General features: G+C 41.9%; 1 long non-coding RNA gene and 1 pseudogene across 1 annotated transcript; one reads left to right on the forward strand and one right to left on the reverse strand.

Moving 5' to 3' along the window:
- The first annotated feature begins 2,052 nt into the window (after positions 1 to 2,052).
- Positions 2,053 to 6,945, forward strand: LOC134456451 (uncharacterized; annotated as a pseudogene).
- Positions 6,946 to 9,746: 2,801 nt separating this feature from the next.
- Positions 9,747 to 10,842, reverse strand: LOC134457571 (uncharacterized). Its single transcript, XR_010036456.1, has 3 exons — positions 10,636 to 10,842; positions 10,395 to 10,541; positions 9,747 to 10,310 (listed from the first exon to the last, which is right to left on the reverse strand). It is a non-coding gene; the product is annotated as an uncharacterized LOC134457571 (long non-coding RNA).
- Between the last annotated feature and the right edge of the window lie 13,961 nt (positions 10,843 to 24,803).

Here is a 24,803-nt window from a genome sequence, read left to right on the forward strand (position 1 = left end):
TCCTGACTTTTCTATCATAGTGGGGGCATTTGGGTCCTAAAATGGGCAGTTAATACATCTTTCACGTTTGCTTCTTTTTGCCTTTTATGAATGCAGAGTTGTTTGTGTGGAGACAAAAACAGAAACAAAAGATGGGGGCGTAACATTTAATGGGGTCTGAGCAGTGTGTGCAGTTGTCCTTTCACATCGACAGTATATATGCACAAGTTCATAGGACACTGCACCCCGCACAGAACGTTCACACCACTCAGTCCATTTGAAACTGTGCAGAAAAACAGACTTGAGTTTGTATTGCAAGTTGCAGTACTGACTTGACCGAGCTCTTTGCTCAGGCTCCATCTAAACCAGTGTTTCTAAACTGATAGGTCGCGACCCAAAAGTAGGTCGCGGAGGGGTCATGGTTGGGTCGCAGAGCCGTGGTGTAAAAAAGGAAGTAAAAGTAAAAAAACAACAATAAATAAATAAATAGATATAAAATAAATGTATAATAAAAATATAGCCTATCATTTATAATAAATAAATAAGAAACAATAATAATAATGTTATTACACAGGCCTATTATGGTTATATTTTGAGAATTGCATTGAATTGACTTGAACGCTAAAAATTTGGGTCACGACCGAAAGAGAGTGGAAAATGATGGGTCCCAAGACTGTTCCAGTTGAGAAACACTGATCTAGACAATGCGCAGGCACAACTCTTAAAGTGTATAAAAACAAATCGGTTTTCATAGACTCTTAACATTTCCAGATCCAGAGTGTCCCGATTCGGACAAATCCATGCATGCCCTAATGCATGCAGAGAGCGGCAAAGTGAATGGGGCGTTAGCCTATATATAGGGTTTTATTTGTTTATGAACATTGTGTTGTGAGGAGGGGCAGGAAGATACTGGCAGCCAACCAGGTGAGCTCATTTTTTGACAGACAGCAGTTTCCAACAATCAGAGGTTAAACAGTGTGCAGCCAAAGTCACGCAGCCAGGGATTGCTAACAAACGAGAAACCCATGTATAAAGTCATGGTGGTCACATCAGTACGCTAATTGGCTGCTTTATCAGGCTCCTCCCTGCAACCGCAATTGCAACTACAATATCTCTGCCCTTGTCTTGGATATGAGGGGGGCTGTCATCCTTAGTGGGGCTACACTTACAGTCATTAGGCACACTCGAATTTGTAGCCGCCGATCGTTGTTGACAAACCACTTGAGCGAGTACTCGTCGTCACGATGTGGGCGGTATTAAACACAGTGCATTAAAAGGAACAGTCCACCTCATTTCAAGAAATTGCTCATACTGTATGTAGGCAAGCCCCAGTGAAATATGAGAATACATTGAATTTTTTGTCTATGTGCTTGCATTGCCTAGTTTAACAGTAGACCTATAGCCAAATTAATCGTAGCAATGCAAGTCTATGGGAGCAAACAAAAAATCATCAAATGTTCTTCTAAACTACTTTAAAATGAATGTAAAATTCACCAGCCATTTAATCCCGTCCTGTGATCACTTGTGGCTTGATGCTAATGCTCCCATTTACTTCCAGTTATTATGCTAAGCTATATTAATTTCTGATACCGATAAATCTAAAGACTGAAAACACTGAGAAGAAAATTATATGCACACTCATGAATAATGCTTGGAAATACTGCAAATATGTGAAAATCAAAAAAGGGTGGACTTACACAACCACAAATGTGCACTAGGTGATGAGCTCGTACCAGTTCTATCTACTAGCACACCACGTGTGAGGTGTGGGGGACAGGTGGGTAGGAGAAGTGCAAGTGGGGTGCAGTGCAAACTCTATTAGGGGTGCGGGGCAAGGCGCCTACACACACGTGAGTGAACTGTTGGCCAACCAGTTCATGGGTGCATCCCCTCGGAGGTGGTAACAAAGATTCTCTATTCTAATATAGATGTGCATATAGATCGTCTCTGGTGGTATGCAGACGATCACCAACGGGGGGGGGCGGGGTGGGGGGGTGATAAGCAACTGCCAGAGTTGCAAGGTTCGTCTGCAGTCACGTTGATCCCGCGATAGTTTGACCTCGTTGCCGCAACATGACTGAAATTTGGTAAGTTGGACAAGAAATCTAACCATCATGCAACATTGTCATGCAGAATGCATTGCTGTCTGCATGTGCATGCACGTCGCGGAATCTCAAATAAACATAGTATTAACACACGGACATGCATACACACAAACATGGACAAAGAAGCTCATACATACAGTACACACCACTTAAAGCACACGTTTGGGCAGACACCCTTTTGCCTAAACCCTAAACCAACACAACAACACATACGCATGTGCATATAACGATGATTTCGGTGTCTATTTCTCAGTCATCCACACATAAGTGTGTTTGTGTGTGAGTGTGCACGCACAATGGTGTAGGGTGGAAAAGAGTGTACTTCCAGCACTAATGTGATCTTTTTTGCAGCATTGCCAAAGAGCAGTTTTCAGACAATACCACAATGCCACCCTGTGGCCAAAGCTGTTACTGCACCTGCACCCTGGTGTTATTGTGGTGAAGAGGTATTAAGGTTATTACCTGCATAGAGGAAACAGACCAAGAGCTCTAAGGGCATGGATATTTTGAGAGAGAGAGAGAGAGAGAGAGAGAGAGAGAGAGAGAGAGAGAGAGAGAGAGAGAGAGAGAGAGAGAGAGAATAAAGTTAGTCTGAGTCATCTGAGAAGTGTGCTGCACTGAGCACTTTGTACCCGGTCTTCCAACAAATGTTCACTTTCTACACAGAAGTGACAGAAAACACATGTGATAAAATCTGTGGTGACAGACCAAACATAAAACAAATTGCAATAGTTACGGTTCATACATTATATTGATCCTTCAACTGTGTGTGTGTGTGTGTGATAATTAGAGATAATTAATAGGCTACATATGTTCCAATATATTTCATTGTGTTGCATTTTTTAGTATGCCACGCAACAGAGAAAGGAAAACAGATAGGGTTGCCCCTGTACAAGTGCTTCGGTTGGCAGCAGAGGTGGTTAGGAGTGAGGGCAGGTCAGCGAGGTCTGTGGCGAGGGAGTTTGATGTCTTTCACACATCATCGTACAGATTCGTCCAAAAACTTGAGAGGGCAGGCCCACAGAGGAGATCAGGACATGACATTGGACACCAAGACGAGTGTTTACAGCTGAACAGGAAGCCATATTGTCGAATTATCTTAATACAGCAGCTGATCTGTTCTATGGGCTAAGCACCAAAGAGGTAAACAGGATAGTTGCTTGTTAAGTCAAATGTGTTTGCAGAATTTAATGAAGAGTGCGAGAGAGAGAGATGTAGATGTAAAAAACATTGTGAGGTGGAGTAAGGCAAAATAACTCTGACTCGCCAGATACATGACATTTAGCCTACTTAAAAAATAAATTGTTTTTCATTCATTTTCTCAGGTTTGTCGACTGGCTTACCTGCTGGCTGTCAGGTACGGATGTAAATACCCAGGGACTTGGGTTATTGCCTGTATTTGACAGGAAAGCGAAGGTAGTGACAGGAAGTGAGTGGGCAGAGAGATAATGGGAAGGGTCGAATCCGGGTCGGCTGCATAGCAAACCATTTGGGCCACGGCGCGGCAACCATTTGCGCCATACCATTTGCGGCACGGCAGGGCAGATTCCCCCAATGTTTATATTCCCCAGAGTCCTCTTTAAGATCACTTTATTAGGGATGGCCCAACAGGCTACATTGGTGTGGCAAATTCCTCAGGCTGGATGGTGGAGGACCATTTCGTCGAATTCCTCCAGCATTTTGAGCGCCACACACCAGCATCAGTAAACGCAAAAATTATATTTCAAAAGTTCATAATGCTTAAGTTCTTTTTTCCTCTATTGATCACCTGCTTAATCCAACACATAGCAATAACAACCTAAATGCAGCATCGGAGTGCGAGGAATTTGCTAGATTTTTTAATAAAAAGATTGCAGACATTAGAGAAGGCATCCAAGGTGAAAACACAGCAACCTCTGGCGCCCACTTAGGCGACATGGGGCACCTAACTTTCTTATAATTAAAGAGTATAGAGTAGAGTAAACTTTATTCATTCCCAAAGGGAAATTAAAAGGGTACCTTGTTGTCACACCAAACTAGAAGTGTATTTACTCTTAATTGACCCTTTCTTGTTTAAAGTGCATTTTCTCATTTCTCAGGTGACCTGATCATCCAGCAGTTCTCCAAGCTCACACTGGATATCAGGGACAGGGAGGACTTCCTAACATACAACCACATGCAGACACATTTGGATGTTTTCCTGCATGCACACATCAGCAGTTCCTATCCACAGCTGAAGGCGTTCATTGAAAAGCTTCTCCTCTCCCATGGGCAGGCCGCTGTGGAACGCGGCTTCTCTGTTAACAAAGAGATTGAGACCTCTAACATTATGGAAGACACCATGGTGGCACAAAGACTTGTGTGTGATTGCGTGGCCCTGCATGGAGGTGTCCTACAAGTCCCATTGACACAGGGACTTCTCTCCTCAGTTGTATCTGCACGAAGCAGGTATAGGATTCATCTTGACATGGAGAAGCAAAAAAAGGGCATCCGAAGTCCAAGGGGCAAAACGGGAAGCCATAGAAGAGCAGTTGGAAGCTCTGAAAAGGAGAAATATGTCAACCCTGGAAGTTACAGACAACCTGGCCAAAGATGACGATAAACTAGCAGAGCAGGCCGAAGGCAAACAGGGAACTAAAACGGCAGAACTCATTGTGAAGTCTAATGCTTTTAGAATAAGTCATAAACAAAAAATAACTGAACTGAAGGCTATAGAGGAAGAAATCAGCCAAAAATCAGGAGCTTTTAGACATGAAGTGACTTCATTGGTTGTTTTTACTACTTTTACTCTTTTTATAACTTTTGTTTTATGTGCATGATGTATAAATACATTTTACGTTTGCTGTGTTTTACGTGCAGTGTGCTGGGTGTTGGGGAATTAGTTGTATTTATTTGCTGTGAATTTGCATGTGCTTCTATTTTTTTGCTTTGCTTGCTGTTTGTGTTTTAATTGTTTTCATACAGGCTTTTCCTTACAATCTATTGAGGGTCCCCTCTTAGCGAACTGTTATATCACCACGTCCTAAGGAAAGAACATGTGAATGTGAACAGAACTAGATACCAACGAACAGAAACGATCGCATTGAAGAAGAGTAGTGAAAGAAAGAAGATTGCAAGTTAAATTACTGATTTTATTTTAATGATACAGTTTAGAAAACTACTTTTGTTTAAGTTATTATTCCTGTGAGAAGCAAGATTTGCATGAAAGAAGTAGTGAAGGGCATGATTCTTTCCCGCAAGTTCATTCTCTTGATTTAATAGTTTAACAGTAAATCTGAAAAACAGGTTAATTAGATTAGTTTTGGATCTCCCCATGAGAATCCACCTTGACTCATCCCATTTTGACAAGGTGGGATGGTTGAAGGTGGAGGATAGAGTGGCTTTCATTCAATTGTGTATGGTTCACAGGATTGTGTACAGGAAGGTTCCAGAGTATTTAAAAAAATATTCATCGTTACTCCACCAAGGGGAGCACAACAGACTTTGTCCCTCCCATAGTCAAAACAAACTTTGGCAAAGAGTGTTTTTCTTCAGTTGGTGCTGCTCTGTGGAAAAAGTTACCTCGCCCACTTAAAGCGGCATTCACCCTTTAAACAACATTGTGCCCAATCACTATATTTAACCAGAATGTAGTGGTGGATTGGGCTGCCACCGGACATTATGACTCTATATTAAATATATAACCTTTTCCTTCTTAAGAATAGGTCATTTCATGAAATCACCTGAAGAAAAAATAACGAACTACAACCGTTCTAATAACAACATCATTCACAATCAATGCGTCATCAAGTTGATGACGCGTATGATCACTCGCCTGTCCTTTGTTGACAGTAGTGTTTTAGAGCCTACTGTTGCCTGTCTGCCAGTGACTTGGTCAGCTGCACAGCGCCACGCAGTTACTTAGTAGTACTTAGTAGTTACTATAGGTCTACAGTAATAGACTACAATAATTTTTAAAAAATGGAGGGCGAACTACAGGGGTATTTGTTCGAGCCCGAATACAGTGAAGAAGAAATACAGCAGAGGAGGGCTGAACGTCAAGATAGAGCTAGCTCTGTTAGCTGCACCTCACAGAGCAACGGTAACACCCGTCCTCAAGTTGACAGCAACTGGTGGTGTTTGTGTGGTCATTGCCAGACACAACAAACAGAAGTGGAGTCTCTGTGTTGTCAGGAATGGGACCTCGCTCGCTGGGTTTCTGTTTGGAGGGGCTGAGGTGGAAACGGGCTCTGCGCTGCCCTGCCTGACCCAGCACGGGAGCTTTCGGGCGCATTTGGACAGAGGGGTCCTGCAGACATTTTTTTTTTTTTTTACTATGGACGGCATCAATTGGGTAATCAATCAATCAATCAAGACGGGCAGTCATGGGTGAGCGGTTAGGGTGTCAGACTTGCATCCCAGAGGTTGCCGGTTTGACTCCCGACCCGCCAGGTTGGTGGGGGGAGTAATCAATCAGTGCTCTCCCCCATCCTCCTCCATGACTGAGGTACCCTGAGCATGGTACCGTCCCACCGCACTGCTCCCCATGGGGCGCCACTGAGGGCTGCCCCCTTGCACGGGTGAGGCATAAATGCAATTTCGTTGTGTGCAGTGTTCACTTGTGTGCTGTGTCACAATGACAATGGGAGTTGGAGTTTCCCAATGGGCTTTCACTTTCACTTTCTTTCAATTGGAGGAGGAGGAGGACAGCGCAAGGCGTTAGAGGACAGCTGTCCAATCGCCAAGTAAGTATAATATCTATCTCTGTTTGTTGTGGTACTATTTTGCTTGTTGTTTACTGCTAATATGTTTATGCTAACTCTGGATGTTAGCCCCACTATGTTACTCCCATTATGTATCTCCGTGATAGAGAAACGTACAAGTTGTGATACAGATCATCTGAGACAACATTAGTGAATATCTCGTGTTAAAATGTGACGTGATGGGACATATTTGAATGTAGTTGTTTTCTTCTGTTTAGCTTAGTCTAGTTGCTTACCGTATCCTCATCGAGTGGATGCTGAGGGGCGAGCGGTTGGGGCGGCACAACCGCAGAGCCCTGCCGCCCTGCCTCGTGAATGCGGTCAGACGATGGGGAGTACTCGGGCTTCCTCGAGGTGAGGGAAGCCACAGAAGGACTGGAGTAAGCAGGACCCCTCTGTTTGAATGCAATCCCGTGCTGGGACAGGCTCTCAGCCCCTCACAGAAATCCAGCGCAGTCCCATTCACGACAACAGTGACTCTACTTGTTAAAAGCACCACCACCAGTTGCTGTCAACCTGAGGATGTCTGTTAGCTCTGCTCTGTGAGGTGCAGCTAGCTGTTTCTGTTTATTTGTAGGCTACAATGAATAAATATACATCAGCCTACTGTATATAGGCTACATGTATTTGGACAGTTGTTTTTGTACACTTAACTGGTCAGACAAGGAGATTAATATCAAAACTATTTGCTGCAAACCTCAATTAACTATTCTGTAGCCTAATTAACCTGTCAGCAATCAGCATACATATAGCAACTTCAATGAATATGTCAAAGTCAAAGTGTAATTTAGTCCTAGGCCTACTGCATATTCACCAAGGAAGCATTGCAAATATTTGACTTTTTGCTTTACGCCATAACAGTTAATATTATTTAACTGAAACAAGCACACACCACACTCGTATCATCATAACAGTGTTTATTTGCCAAAACGACTTATGTGTTTCCGGACAGCATCCTCTTTGGCTGGTTTAGGCAGCGTTCCGATATTGCTCGGCAGTTCAGGGTCGATTAGAGACGACGACTGGTCATTGTAGATAACTGACTGATCAGCTCGCCTATCCAATACCAGCTGGATCAGCCGCAACCTGAAATGTGTAGTTTGGGTGTATCTAGGGCTGGGCGGTTTTGGAAAAAATTAGCATCACGGTTTTCTTGATGAAAATTGATATCACGGTTTTCTGCACGGTTTTTTGATATGCGACGATTTCCCCCCAAATCTTAATCTTTCTGAGGAAAAGATCTCAAATTAAATGTTAAAATGAGATAAAATCATGAATTTAAATTAACCCTGTGAAACCTGAACCATGAAAGCAATGAGAGAAAATTCTAATTTTTTGGAATTTGCTTCAATATTGGTCCCTTATAAGAAATGTAAAAAAAAAAATCAAAATTTTGTTAAAGTCGCTGAGATATTTGATGCATCATATATGATGCATCAGGCTTTTAATGAATGAAAATTCCAATTTCATGACCATTGAAAAATGACTTTTAATGCCTTTACAACTTTTTTTTAATTTAAAAAAGTTGTCAGACAATTTAATTTGAGGATTATCTTTAAATATTTAGTGAGATCCTGCCATTTTTTTAAGCCATCCTTGTTTTAGAAGGACCATATTTTACATTTCCCACAGCCTGGTTGGGTAATTTTTTAAAATCTATGTAAAAACATAGCTGATCGAATGCTCAACAACCTATTTATGAGTGTAATATAGATCATTATTCATTTTTGATGTGTAATTTGAATATATGGGTCCATTACTACAATTGGACCATTTCTCCATTCACTTCAATGCATTTTTTACGAGATCATAATTTCAACATTTTGCATTACATTTTCAAAATTGCAAGTAAAACCTGTTTCTTAAGGCAATATCTTTGTCTTGAAGTAAAACAACTTGTGTGTTTTGTTAAACGATCGTCGTGGTGTGCTTTGTAAGTTTCCCTATGGAGCAAATGCATTGATGGCTGACTTCCTGCCACCGCCGGATGGTGCTTATATGTCTCATCAGTTTTAGCACGATCTCTCTGCAACACGGTGTAAAAATATAAACTCTTCCTTGCTTAATTGCACAAAGCAAGTGTTCAAATTAAAGGATGTAGAGTTATATTTCGGAAATTTGTACACAAACCTTATGCAATTTGACGAAATCTCAGCGTCGGTCAGGGAAACCGCTTCTACCCCATTTTCCTGTTTTTCGCCGAGCTGTGGTCAACTTGTTGTCGACCGCTGCTCTCTTGTGGCGGTTTCTGTGTACTGCAGGACGTTTGGAAATGACACGCAGGATGTTTTTCAGATCGATTTTTTTTTGTGTCAGCGTGGAGAGGGCTTTGAATTTGATGAGACATATATGATGCATCCGGCGCGATAGGGTTAATCTCCATTTATATTTTATCATTTTTTCATTTCAATAATATTTTCTATAATTTATAGTTTGTATTTCCCTATCCAACAAAGTCTCAAATTAGAGAAAATGCAGCATTTCATAAAATAACCTACAATCTTGACCAGGGTGTCATAGATTTTTCAAGGAAGAAGGGTTAAATGATTATTAGCAGCTGTTTGGGGCTTTTTTCCAAGACAGCCCAAAACAGCTTATTTCATTCTACACCTGGCAACACTAATTGCTTATTTGTCGTTCTACACCTGGCAACACATCCGGCGTGTTGCGCTGCCGCTGGACTAGCGAGTAAACAACAGTGGGACAGAAACGAAACAGACTGAAGACAGACACGGAAAACAAACGGATTTACTTGACATTGTGTGCATATTGTCTTTGAATTAAAGTCCAAATCCAACGTAGAAGGTATTTTGTCGGGTAGTTTGTGTCATATTGCGATGTGTTTCGCTCCTATTTTGCCCCCAAATCATTTCAAACAAATATAGCAATGTAGCAATGTATCTTGTCTGCCCATTGCATTTGAAAGCTAGGCTACTTTAGCTTATGCAGTCTTAACAGCTGTGCTGCGCACACAGTTGGGATGGTAATTAAATACAGTTAAGAATCAGATAACTGTTGTAGCCTGTTAACATAGCACCACATAGAATTGCCTTTTATTTAACTTTGTGAGATCCAAGGTAGGCTAAATGAATTGAAATGTTTGTCATGATTCATCCATGCCATGTGTGTTCATCATGTTTCACTCTCACTAGCCTCTAGCGCGTAACCAATTATTTGATTAGTGCAATCAACATCTTACATTGTGGTGACATTTCCTAGTAGAACAGCAACAACAGTGGACTTAGCAGAGTTGAAATGAAGTGTCAGAGACTTATGAATTAGAAGAATCTTTGGAAGTGTGACACGGAGTATGAAGCTCACGCACATAATATAGTAGGCTATAAACAACAACAACAAAACCGTCTCTCATCAAAAAGAGAACCTTGTGTAGTGTAAACCGAGATCACGGTTTTTTAACCGTACACCGCCCAGCTCTAGGTGTATCGTTGTCTTGTGACCCACTCTTTTGATCTTTTACTCCCCTCCTGGATGATTACAGGATTTCCTGTAATATACAAAGGCATATTTTATGAGCTACAGTCATTTTAATATGCAATGTCTTACACAAACACTAAAAGGTATCACTGACCTTCTGAGTCAAGCTTTGGTTTTTTGTTCACATTTTCGTTGTGGTGGAGGATGGCCAAGTTGGTCCTCTGCTTCATGCTTTGGTAACCAAAGCACTGCCTCTTTGGGGCATACTTCAAGAGGGCACTATGGAAGACTTCCAAAGCACCTGGTTGAAGGTAATGCAAGCTATAAGATGAATCACCATGTCCAGGATTTTTTTAAGAGAAGGTTTTTGGTCATCTTTTGGTAAGCTCACTGACCTGTGTGTTTGAACCGTGCCATGCGATTCAAATCCCGCTGAAATGTCTTGTGATTGACAACGAATGCAAGCTGTTTGTATGGTTCGCTGTCCTTTTCCAGCCACCTTTTCTTCTCGCGGTCTTCCTCAGTGAGAGGTGGATGGAGACACCTGTGCTCAGTCCCTCCCTCAGTCCATGAATGTTCGTCAGATATATGATTCAGGATGGAATTCCATGTTGACCTCAGTTTCTTATAAGAATAAGTGGAATACAACATAAGTGTTAAAATACCAAACTAGGGCTGCTCGATTATGAGAAAAATTAATATCACCATTATTTCAGTCAATATTGATATCACAATTTTTTTTAGACGATATTTATTTTAAAGACGAATAATTGGGCTAAACAATTCACAACTTTCCCTCCCTTCAGCAGTGTGAGTGGAAGGGCACAGAGAAACACACAGTGGTGTTCTGCATGAGTTTTGGGTAGCAAGTCTGCTCACAATGGACAAGTAGAGGGGAATGTATTGTGCTTAACATTGATATTATGAAATTTGATACTGTTTGACAGCAATATTGATATCACAATATAAACGTGATATATTGCACAGCCCTAATACCACATAGAGTTTACTCTTAGGTCAGTATAGTGAGTAGGGTTGTCGTATGAAGGTTGTAGTGGAACCTGGGAATCTTCCCCATCAGAGCGTGGAATGCCTCAATCTACTGATGGCTTCTGCAGTGCTATTCACAGGCAGCACATACACACATCTGGAGGAGTGGGCCAAGCTGCTGAACCTACAAATATTCAGCAGCAAAACCTATTATGCTATTCAAAGCACATACTGTATTTACATCCGGCCATACAGGCTGAATATCATCAGCAGCAAACTGCACTAATGGCAAAGCTGTACATGGAGCAAGCCGATGGGAAAGAGCTTCATTTGTGTTCTGATGGCCGTTCAGACGGCCCTGGATTTAACGCAAAATTTACCGACTGTTCCTCCACCGCCGGTGATACAGATGGGACCACAGAGATGAGCTGGCAGGAGAAAAAAAGTGGCCGTCGGCGAGTCAAAAATACTACAGCCCTTCAGGTTCTGCCAATCATGTGGATCCCCCATAGAGGAAAGGGCCGTTTCCTACCTAGGGTCCCAGATGCGGGTGAAGCCATCTTATGCCATAGCCCAGTGTTTCTCAACCTTTTTTTTTTAGGTGAGGCACCCTTTCAATTACTTAACATTTTCAAGGCACCCCTAAGCAACAACCTGTAACATGGCATCGCATCGGATACCACAAAAGTTTAGAAAAGTAACACATTTGGAGACATCAAACAACCTACGTTCGAAGTTGCAGCTTACTGAGGCGACCTAAATTTACTTTATTGTGCGTAAATGGCAGATGAAAGACTCCACTGAGTACTGACTAAGCAATACTTTATTAATTCAGACAAATATGTGTTAAATTACATTTTATTTATCAGCCACGTTTCCGCGGCACCCTGGTTGAGAAACACTGCTCTAGCCTGCTGCATTATAAGGGACCACAATGGAAATAAGTCTTTTGACTTTTTTGTGTAAATCCCTGTCTATTTAGGCCTATCCCTTTCAATGTATGGTTATTGTTGCTGTACAATGTTTTTACATCTAATAGACTAAATAAATTCATTCATTCATTCATTCAACCCAGGAACTGGAGGATGAGGGCATTTCCCCAAGCCAGTCAACTGCTACCCCCACCTCCACTGACCCACCGCCATCCTCACCAGTCCTGGAAGCCACTGCCTCTACCACCGCCACCTCCACCGGCCGTGTTGCCCGCACCACCCCCCAGGCCCTGCTAAGAAGGCTAAAACCTTCAAGGAGAGGGTGCTGGCCGTCTTGGAGGAGGAGGATGACGAGGTCAGCTTCCTGACAAGTCTGGCACCCTCCCTGAAAACGCCTGCCACTGAGAAAACGGGCGGAGGTTAAATTTGCTATAAACCGCCTCATCCACGAGGCAGAGTTGGAGGCGATTGATGGAGCGGCTGTGTAAAAAAAAAAGAACACCTTAAAAAATAAAATTAATCACATTATATTTTGCAGGTACAAAAATGTTAAACTTTTCTTTTATGTACAACAGCTTTTTTCATAGTGTGTATAACACCACAGATGCTTACTACACATCTCGAAAAAATGTTTTGGTGTGTCACCTTAATCTTAAAAAGAAAAATAAAGATTAAAGTGTTTTTTTTTGTTCTGCTCCACTGAATAGTGGTATCCTCCAAAGGCTCTTTTGAAAGCCACCTACATATTCCACTGAAAAGCAATATCCAATCTCTGTATACGGAAAGATCAGACATCCCTTCTGGTAAGTGATCTCCCTTTCTGAAAAAGTTTTGTTATAATTAACCGAATAGCTAGAACTAGCTAGTTTGTCTAACTTTCTTGCCGGCTCGAAGTTGCTGCTAGCTTGCTGCTATCCTTGACATTTCAACCACACTTGCCACTCTCCGTTGGCAACAGCAACTTGCTTATACTCATGAACGGTCATCCGGGTACTTTGCTCGTAAATGTGCGTTACGCCCCTTTATGGGTGAAAACAAACTGAATGTCTCATCAACTTACATGCTACATCGGCTTGTCTAAATGAAACAGTCCATGCTTCAGCCACGGCTGTTTGGCTCTATTATTTGAACAGCCGGCACCAGAACACGTTTTCGGCATTTTGAGCGTGAACAACGCCTACAGGTCCGTATCTTTCGTTTATTAAACCCCATTATCACCAATTGACTTGCATGGGTTGTTTTCCCCCACACATGGACATGGAAAACGTCACGCTGTTCATGAGTATTATATCGCTTCTCACCAGCGACCACACCCCCGGGCGATATTCTGCGCTGCCACCCTACTGCTCACACGAGCTCCAACAACAACTAGACTGGAGATTTTCTTGGGATGAGCGTCGGCGGGCAAAAACGGTAAAAATTGGCCATTTGGCGTTTTTTAAGCCGTTTTGGGCCCATAGAAGTCAATGTAATTTGTTGAATTTGGGCGGAATTTAGCGCATTTTGGCGGTTTTTGAGAACCTTTTGGGCGGGATTCGGTCAGACACATCTGGCAACACTGGGAATCATTAGACTTGCCTTTCCCCTGGCCGGAACACCAGGCAATGTCGCTGCAGCATTCATCACAACTGAAATTTGGCCTTTCGACAGCCTGAAATTCAGTGACACCGACTTTGCTCGATCCATGGTCACAGACTGGCCAGCTCCTACAGTGCCACTGGATCCATCCACTCCTCCCTCCACAGCGTCTGCCAGTCTGTCCTGCCCACATCATATAGAACACTAGACTGAGCATTGGCTACTCGAACGCCGGCGAATACCGCCGCCATCTTGGAAAGGTGAACGTCAAGCAGTGTCAAGTTCACGACAACGTTTGTGCAGAGGGGTCTCTAGTCAAGTCACGATGCCGGGCTGGTGTTCAGCTTACTCCTGCTCGAATGACCATACGAAGGAGAACAGAGGTTGTGGGATAACTTTTCACAAGTAAGATTTAACATTATTGTATGAACACTATGTGACCACATCGTAAATGAATGGCCGAAAATGAATGACCGATCAGCTAACAGATGACAGCTCTGCCTCAACATCCTATAGGATAAATGGCTTGAAATTAAGGAAACGAAAACATGACATACTTGAACAAAGTTTGAAATAAAGGTAAACAATTAAAAACCTGTACAGCATTTTATGAACTTCATCCTAGGCAAACGGTAGACTACTGATTCGATGCAATATGGATGTCATCGAAACACTTTTCTCTCGAACACTAATCCCAATAGACTTTCACTTTACAGATAGTCTAGTCGTGATTTCATGAACCCAGAAATGTTGAGTACCCTAAAGTTTTATTGCAGAAATGTCATCTATAGGTCAAATGAAGGGGATTTAGCTTGGTTGCCCAAAGTTGCACTTTGGGCAATTTGCATAATTAGCATAAATATATCGTTAAGGTTAAGACTACTGTAGGTGAATAGGCAAAAAAAACTTAAATCATAGATATCACCTTGAAACTTTCTCAGTTGATTACTGGTGATAAGAGAAGAAAAAATGTATTGGATGTTTTCTGTATTTTGATGTTTAGATATGCAAATGAGGGCATGAATAATCAATTATGCCCTATTTGCATACACACAAAATCAGCTTTGCATGGTAAAACCAGACTCAAAATTATTTTTCTGTGGGTAAAATATGTATATTTCAGGGTTGAGTTAGTGAAAACCCTCTGAGGAACCTGGTCAAGAATATGTTTTGACCTGGAGAGATTAAGGAATTGCCCGATACAATAAATATATACAGTATTACATAGGCCTACTGCATAATATGTACACATCATGCAGGCATGCAGTGTAGAATGACTATACAAGAGTAATTATTTTTACTGGTTTGAGGAAGGGCTTTAAGGTCTGAAATATCACATATGGTAGCAGAACGTTTTGGAGTAAAATCTGATTGTAGCACACTTTCACTGCCTACTACCTACTACTACTAAGATACAGAATAACTACATTTTATTACCAAAAGTATACGCTCACCCATCCAAATGATCAGAGTCTGGTGTCCTATTCACTTAGCCTGGCCTGTATGAAATCAAGCCTGTATGAAATCAAGCACTCAGGCATGCAGACATTTGTGAAAGAATGGGCTGCTCTCCGGAGCTCAGTGAATTCATGCGTGAATTCTATTCTCATAGAATGCCACCTGTGCTACAAATTCAGTTGTGAAATTTTCTAATTTCTAAATATTCTACAGTCAGCTATCAGCTATCAGCTATCAGAAAATGGACACTGGGCAACTCAGCCATACTGAAGTGGTAAGCCACATAAACTGACGGAGAAGGACATAAAAAAAGATGTCACCGACATTCTGTACAGTCAATTGCTACAGAGCCCCAAATTTCATGTGATCTTCAGATTTGTCCAAATACAGTGTGCAGAGTGCTTCATGGAATGGGTTTCCATGGCCAAAAAGCTACTCCCAAGTCATGTATCACCAAGTGCTAAGCGAAGCCCCAGATTCGATAGTGTAAAGCACACTGCCACTGGAGATTATTGTAGACTTCAGGAGGCCTTTGGAGTGATGCATCAGGCATCTGGAAATCTGATGGACAAGTCTGAGTTTTGGAGGATGCCAGGAGAAGGGTACATTTTGGACTGCCAAGTGAAACTTGGTGCATGCGAAATGATGATGTGGGGTTGTTTTCTGGAGCTGGCCTTGGCCCCATTGTTCCAGTGAGATGGACTTTGAATGCTTCAGGATACCAAAACAGTTTGGGACAATTCCATGCTCCCAACCTTGAAGGAACAGTTTGGAGCAGGCCCCTTCCTCTTACAACATGACTATGTAGTGTACCTTGTTTGTGCATTGGTGCACTGCAAACAGACATGGATGACAGAGTATGGTGTGGATAAACTTGACTGGCACAGAGCACCGAGTCCTAACCTGGGGTCCGTTTCTCGAAAGCGTCTTTGCTATCGTCGTTAGCAAAGTCCGTCGTACGAGCGACTCAACTGCATCTTGACAGCGACGCTCACCACTAAATCCAAGGGAATGGTGTTACGTCTTAAGACGGTCTTACAGTAAGACGGTTAGCAACGACAATAAGCGAGAAACTGACCCCTGAGCCTAATAGAACACGTTTGGTATGAATTACTCCATTAATTATTGTATACCATTGTGTAAGCACGCGCACACATGTAAACACATTTAGAACAACCACATAGCCTTCACCATCTCCATATTTTGTTTTGACGCTCTCTTCAGTCTCATTATCTTCTTGGTATTCATCCTTATGAACTGTGTGTGGTTTATTTTTGTTGTTTAGTAAGATAATGTCCCCCCAAAACTTTTTAAATGGTATGGTGAGGGATGCAAATTCTTGAATAATGCCATCATGATTAATTGATTAACATTTAACTGATTGTATAATGTTTGTATATGTAGCTCTTTTGCATTTGTTCACTGTACGTATGTACATACATATATGCAGCGGTTAAGCATGAAACACCTAATTCATCCATTTACGGTACATGTCAAACTGCTTCCTGACCAGGGTCCTCAAAAGGATTTCACTAACTCAACCCTCAAATATACATATTTTACCCACAGAAAAATAATTTTGAGTCTGGTTTTACCATGCAAAGCTGATTTCCTCTGTATGCAAATTAGGGCATAATTGATGATTCATGCCCTCATTTGCATATCTAAACATCAAAATACAGAAAACTTCCAATACATTTTTTTCTTCTCTTATCACCAGTAATCAACTGAGAAAGTTTCAAGGTGATATCTATGATTTAAGTTTTTTTGCCTATTCACCTACAGTAGTCTTAACCTTAACGATATATTTATGTTAATTATGCAAATTGCCCAAAGTGCAACTTTGGGCAACCAAGCTAAATCCCCTTCATTTGACCTATAGATGACATTTCTGCAATAAAACTTTAGGGTACTCAACATTTCTGGGTTCAGTATAGGGGCCTATGGGGATCACGACTAGACTAAGAGGTCTGATTTCTGATTAACCAAATTTCACATCAAAATGGCATATTCCTCCCAAGGGAAGATGATGGTGGAAATGGCATTGAAACAGAAATGTGACGATGCAAGGTGAGAATGTAAAATGAGAAAAAAAAAAACAATGTGTGTGATTTACTTCAGGTTTTGTGAAATTCCGATCGGACGACAGCTAGCTAGTTAGCAATGCGAACTCGGGATGAACTCAAGACACAAAAATATAGCCAACAGGTGCAATACCACTTAATACAGTGCCAACAGTAAGACAACAATTAAGTCAAAACCTGGATATGACTAACTTGTATGAGAACAAGTTAGTGACAAGTGTTCACTACAACCATCTTATCTGACAGCCCACTCACTGACACAGTAAATGCCACCGTTGTTAATAGTGCAAGCAATGGGTGAAAAAATCGCTCACAAGGCATCTGTACCCTGAGCCTTTGTATTAAAATCATTGTAGCAATGCTGAAAAAGGCTACATATTACAAATATGCACCCTTTTCCTCACAGTAGCAACCAGCATCAATGAAAACAGGTTCCGAGCAATTGTATGTATTGTATTGTGATCTGAATATTGACCGTGTGTCCTAAAATCACTACATGAATCCTTCAAGAGGTTATACATTAGCAACATGTGCAACAATGGCCCCTTTGATGTCATTTTTTTCCATTGAAGTCATAGCAATTGTGTGAAAAATACAGGGGTTGTACAAAATAATGGAAATACCTGTCATTTTAGAGTGGGACGTTTCATGGCACAAGTGGACCAGCCTGTTACCAATCTTCATTAACTGCACATTGCACCAGTAAGGTTAAGTGTGAAGATTCAATTAGCAGGGTAAGAGCACAGTTTTGCTCAAAATCTTGCTGTGCACACAACATTATGGGTGACATATGCACACAACATTATGGGTGACATATCAGAGTTAAAGGAGAAATTCTTGGTGCGCGTGTGACGGCAAGTCTTGATGACGTATCAAGAGCCACAGCATCCAAGGTAATGTCTGCATACCACCAAGAAGGATGATCTAGGATGATCTTCATCCAAAGTGAATAACTGGATGCAAGAGTAAGCTGTCTGAACTCTCTGAAAGGGATGTTTCGGTGCTGACCCAGACTGTATCCAAAAAAAGAGTTTCTCCTTTTTGAACTCTGATATGTCACCCATTGTGTTGTGTGCATTGCAAAATGTGGAGCAAAACTGTTGAATCTCCACACTTCACCTTACTGGTGCAATGTGCAGTTAATGAAGATTGGCCAACAGGCTGGTCCACTTGAGCCATGAAACTTCCCACTGTAAAGCGACAGGTGTTTCCATTATTTTGTCCAAGCCCTGTACAATATACACTTCTATTCACTTTTTGAAGACACAAGACAATGAACACAGTTAGGGCAGTGCTGTGTTGTTAATTGTAGCCTAAGTGATTATTGACATGTCCTGGTAGCCTTTTATTAATCACCATATAAGTACAGTGAGTTGGGTGCTACAATATTAAGATACAAACTGGTATCCAAAAAGTTGGGACACTTGGTATTTTGTAAATTAAAACCATACAAAAGATGGAGAGCTGTGCAAAGAGAGGAAAGCTGAAATGAAAGCAAACCAAGTTGGTTCCTCTACATCAGGAGAGTTTTGACCATGGGGTGGCCAGGTTGGGGCCCATTGAAATCTTGCTACTTGTAAATATAACAAGTTCATATTCTGGTTCTGGGCATCCTGTGTGGTGTCCAGTTGAAAACAATGGCATTAGAATAGAATATAATAGAATAGACAATAAAAGAAAGCCTTAATTGATATTATACAAAGTATACTGAGATTTGAGCTTCCCTACATGCACAGTCCAGTACGTGTAAGTTCAGTGTAGTGACAGCTTTGGGGAAAATATTAATTTCAAACTAGATTGCATTTCCTCACAGAAAATGCTGGAGTATGCTTGCCCGTCTTGCATTCGTTGCCCTTCATGCATGCCTTGCCCTTCATGCATATGCTGCCCTTCATGCATGCCGACATACAGTTAACCATCTAGATTACGCTAACTTCCTGTTTGGTATGCAGCATATTGGCAAAACACATTTTCATTAACTGTAGCGCCCCCCAGTGGCCGTTTTGCACCAAATTTGGTAGGTACCCCCTGGGTGTACTGGGGATCATGTGTGAGAAATTTTGTTAAAATATGTCAAGGTATTGCTGAGATATGAGCTAGCTTCCTGTTTGGACGGTGCGTTTGTCTTTGTTATCAAATTTGATTGGCTGCTGTGCGCCGATGCTTTCAGCTATTGGTCTGCAAATTTCAGCATAGGAGCAGAATAGTCCAATGGTGGTCTGATAAAATTTGTGGGCGGAGCTTCATTTTTATTGATTTTTGAATATGTCAAAATGGCGGGAAATTCATGATGGTAAATATGACATCATAGTATGCGTTGGATTCGGCTTGACCCAAAGACTTCAGCGATACCAATCGTTTGATGAATTGAGGTCAATACAGGCTAATATCGTCAAAAACACATTTTTGCTTATTGTAGCGCCCCCTAGTGGCATATTTAGACAAAAGTTATTATCCTCCCTCTGGGGATAGTCTTGATGATGTATATAAAGTTGGGTTCTGATACAAGTAGCCGTTGCCGAGATATGAGTTCACTTCCTGTTTGGCGTCTTCGCCGCCAACTTTGATTGGCTTCTGTTTGAAGACGGTTTGATTTATCGTTCCAGGAAAAATTGTGGGCGGGTTGTCCTTTTTAGTGATTTTTACAAAATTTAAAATGGCGGGGAAATTATCCTGGCGGAAAATGACATCATAGGGTGCAATGGATTCGGCTTGGTCCAAGGATTCCAGGGATACCAAGTTTTCGAAATTACGACCAACGGTTCAAAAGTTACAGCATGTTACAATTTCAAACTTTGACCTGCTGGTGGCGCTACAGAGCTTGAGGTACCCCTGTGAAAAATACAAAACCTGGTCGTCTTATCGAGCCGAACGAATGGTTCGTAGACGGAAGATGAAAATTAAGGCTAGAGATCCATTATAGCGTTACGTTATTGCAGTTCGACGTACTGGTTGCCCCAGTGTCGACGCACTGCTACTACAGCTTGCGTAGCCCGGGAGTTATATACAGGAAGTATATCAATCTACATTTCTAGCCGTTTTTATCCATATAGCAAACCAACTGCCCCTAAATTACAGTTCAAAATGCTCTTACCGAACTCGGCACATGTGTTTTTTTCACACACAGCTTGGCCTTGTGTTGTTATGCTTATGGTCGAAATCGAACATAATCATTTGAACCCAGGCATCATAAGCACGTGCAACATGCATGCTTGTAGTCTATATTTTGTACATCAAAAAGTTCGACAGATGTCAAAAATCTACTTTTACCGAGGGAAATGCACCTTCGTGATGACCACAGGTATCATGGGACATCTTCATGTAATCAACAGTCATTGGGTAACGCAGTCCGTCAGCCGCTGCTAATTTGCATAACTTTCAGGAGAGCTCAACTTTTTGACGTGCCACCGGACCCACGCTCGCCGTGCCGGAATCCCAACATGCATTGCGAGTCCGGTAACGACGATATGCCGCATTTCATTGAAAATGAATTGAATGCGTTGGTACGGCTTGCGTCAAACTGACAAATGGATGGGCACCGTAAGAACTAGATTGCATTTCCTCACAGAAAATGCTGGAGTATGCTTGCCCGTCTTGCATTCGTTGCCCTTCATGCATGCTTTGCCTTTCATGCATTCATTGCCCTTCATGCATAACCTGCCTTTCATGCATACACAACATACAGTTAACCATCTAGATATGAGCTAACTTCCTGTTTGGTATGTACCATATTGGTAAAAAACACATTTTCACTAACTGTAGTGCCCCCCAGTGGCTGTATTGCACTGAATTCGGTACCCTCTGGGTGTACTGGAGATCATGTTTGAGAAATTTCGTTAAGATCCGTCAAGGCGTTGCTGAGATATGAGCTAACTTCCTGTTTGGACATTGTGTTTTTCTTTTTTGTCAATTTTGATTGGCTGCTGTGTGCCGATGCTTTCAGCTATTGCCCTGTAAATTTTAGCATAGATGCAGAATAGTCCAATGGTGGTCTGATAAAAATTGTAGGACAAGCAGACAAACATTGTGGTCGGAGCATCCTTTTTATTGATTTTTGAATATTTCATAATGGCGGGAAAATCATGATGGTAAATATGACATCATGGTTTGATACATTGAGGTCAATACCAGCCAATATGGGCAAAAACACATTTTAGCGCCCCCTAGTGGCGCATTTGCACGAAAGTCGAGACGTGTCCTCTGGAGATAGTGCTGATGATGGATATAAAATTGGGTTCTGATACAAGTAGCCGTTGCTGAGATATGAACTCACTTCCTGTTTGGCGACTTCAATTTGAGCTATGTTACAAACGGTAACATAGAAGGACACAAAACAACGGAAAAGGGTCTCGTTTATGTTTAATTACTCAAAAATGTCTAGGGGTACATGATTCAAATGTTATGCAATAAACAAAAGAGGAGCCGCGCTCCAGGTTATCAAACACAAAAATGGTCAAAGCCGTAAAGGCACGAAGTTCCATAACAAAAAAAGCAAGCCAAAAGGGCAGTATCAAAAACAGGATGGCGAGATGCCAACAGCAGGTTGGTTGCAGACGGGCAAGCAAGTGGAAAGTGGCGAGCCGGAAGTGAGAGGAGAGAAGAGTGGCCGTCAGCCTCCACTTAAATACAGCACCGCCCCAAGCCACAGGTGTCACCAATTATCAATGCTGAGATCCTGTTGAGGTTGAGAACACACACATGAGGGGGCGCCAACAAATAAATATTGGGGGAGACAATATAATACCACTTGGTGGTAACAAGCTAAAAGACATTTTCACTAATTGTGGCGCCCCCCAGTGTCCAATTTGCACGAAAATTGGTATGTAGCCTCTGGCTATAGGTAAGATATTGTGTATCAATTTTCGTTGTGATACAAGTAGGCGTTGCTGAGATATGAGCTCACTTCCTGTTTGTCGTCTTCGCCGCATAATTCGATTGGCTCCTGTTCAAAGACGGTTCAATCAGTCGTTCCGCAACTTTCAGGGTAGATGTATCTCAGTCTAAAGATGCCCTGATAAGATACTCGGGACAATCGGACAAAATCTGTGGGCGGGGCACCATTTTTATTGATTTTTACAAAATTCAAAATGGCAGGAAAACTATCCTGGCAAAAAATTACGACATAGGGTGTGTTGGATTCGGCCAGGTCCAATGATTCCAGGGATAACAAGTGTTTGAAAATTGGACCTACGGTTCAATAGTTACCGTTTTCCTGTTGGTGGCGCTACAGAGTTTGAGGTACCCCTGTGAAAAATACAAATCCAAGTCCTATTATCGAGCCGAACGTTTCGGTCTTCGAACGGATTTTCTATCTTGAGCGGTTCTTCAAAACGAATGGATTGTAGACGGAAAAATAAAATAAAAAAAAGGGGAAACGGTACAATAACAATAGCATGCTTGCCGCATGGCAAGCATCAGGGGCGGAGCTACAGGGGTGGCTAGGGGAGCAATTGACCCCCCCGAAATCTGATTGGCTACCCCAACTGCCCCCCCAGATGATTGACGGCACCGCAAAAACAGTTGCAGAAAAAGTCTTTGACTGCGATGTTCCTCCTCTACAGTAGATGGCGCAATGCACATCCTGCCTCACAGCCCCTTTGAAGTCAATGGATGTGTGTAGCAGTAAACCGACTGTTGCTGTGTTCCATTATTCACCCTCTGTACTGTGTACCTTGTTTGAGTGCAGTGAAGTACACTTTCTGCCCTCTGCGATTCACGGGGGAGAGTACGTTCCGATTCTCGTCTCTGTCTGCTGCACTTCCCGGAAATGTCGTACCGCGAGCTCAGACACCGCCAAAAACCGCGAAAAATAAACATTTTTCTGTCAAGATGGACGTCATTGTGTGTGTCTTGCTGTTTTGCGTGAATTTTAATTTACAGTGTCTGTGGAGAAAGCGCTGTCGCCGACGCCGTCAGCGTGTACTCCTATTATCCCAAGCTGCATTGGTGTGTATAACCATACGAATTTTCATTTAATACATTTCTCGAAAAGTGTAGCCTAGTTTTTAGTCGTGATCAACTTGGGAAGTAGTTAAAGAATTTAGAAACTATTGGTTTCGAAAAATGCAATCCAGTAGTGTTTGTCAGTAAAAGTGCAACATACTCCAAAAAAATCAGTTTCACTACAATATTTATTGTAACATAAGTTAATGGGTCCCATGTCCAGTCTTCATGTAGGCCTACCCAGTGCAGAAGTGCAATAGGGTCACTTATAGCAGTGGTTCTTAACCTGGGGTGCGGGCACCCCCTGGGGGTGCGCCAGATATTTCAGGGGGTGCGCAGAATTTTGTTTGTGTTGAGGTTGTGACCACAATTCTGCTAGCGAACATTATAATTAGGCCAAATTAAAACATATTTTGGTCCCCATGAAGGCCTGTAGTCATTTAGGTATTGATGAATGTCTCAAGCAAAAATCATTGTAATTAATCACTTAAATCTTTTTTAGAGCATATGGACTTGTAGAAGTTTGGGTTGGGGGTGCGCGGCTTGTCTTGGGCACAAGTAAGGGGCGCATTGAGAAAAAAAAAAGGTTAAGAACCACTGGAAATATTAAGTGTGTCTGTTATTGCAATAAAGCTGTTGTTATTATTGCATAACAACAGATTTACAGGGATTAAAGCAAAAAAAAGTCATCTGACTGAACTTTTTTTACCGGTTAGGCACCCGATCGAGTATCACTCCGTAACCCAACGAAAACCAATGTAGCCAGGCTCTGCCCTCATAACGAAACATACACCCCAGGTAGCAAGCAGACGTTGGGCCAATGTTGGGCCAACGTCAGGAGTAGTGTTGGGCCAACGTTGGGTGCCGCCGTTGGCCCAACGTAATTTTGTCCGGTGGGCCAACGTTGGCCCAACCAAAATTTCAATATAGCCTACCAACCTAATGCCAACCCAAAACCAACCTAAATACAACCTATTCAACGCTGGGCCAACCGTTTTATTCAACTAAAAACCTACAAAAAAATCTTAAAACTTGCTTTATCAGCATGTGCATGTACTGGTATTGAATTGTCCAAAATAGTATTAAGATAAATTAAAAACAAACTGCATTGATAGAATAAAATGTACATTTATTTATTATGTTGAGCAGCAGATTGATTTATGTTGGGTTCGCTTGTTGAAATCAGGGGGATAGTTGGTGCTGCCAGTGGTCTTGCTGAATTCTACAAACAAACAAACAAACAAACCAATAATTAGGCTAAGTAAGTATGTAAATAAATGTAATGTGAGGAGGAGAAGTTTTACAGTATAGAGAGAGACACCACATACATGCACGCCTGGACACATAAACAAACACACACACGCACACACACCTGGTAAGATAGTAAGATTGTGATAGATCACAAGTGTCACATAGTGTACACATGCAACCAACCAATGTACAGCCTTGGTTATGGTATAGTCCATTACATAGGCCAGGGATGGGGATCCTTTTTCATTCGAGGGGGCACTTCATCCGAGGGCTGTAAAAGTCCTCAGAGGGCTGTACTATGACCACAAATCAGGATTTCCCCATGAA

This window comes from Engraulis encrasicolus, chromosome 10 (genome assembly GCF_034702125.1).
Source record: "Engraulis encrasicolus isolate BLACKSEA-1 chromosome 10, IST_EnEncr_1.0, whole genome shotgun sequence".
In the NCBI taxonomy this organism is placed as follows: Eukaryota; Metazoa; Chordata; class Actinopteri; order Clupeiformes; family Engraulidae; genus Engraulis; species Engraulis encrasicolus.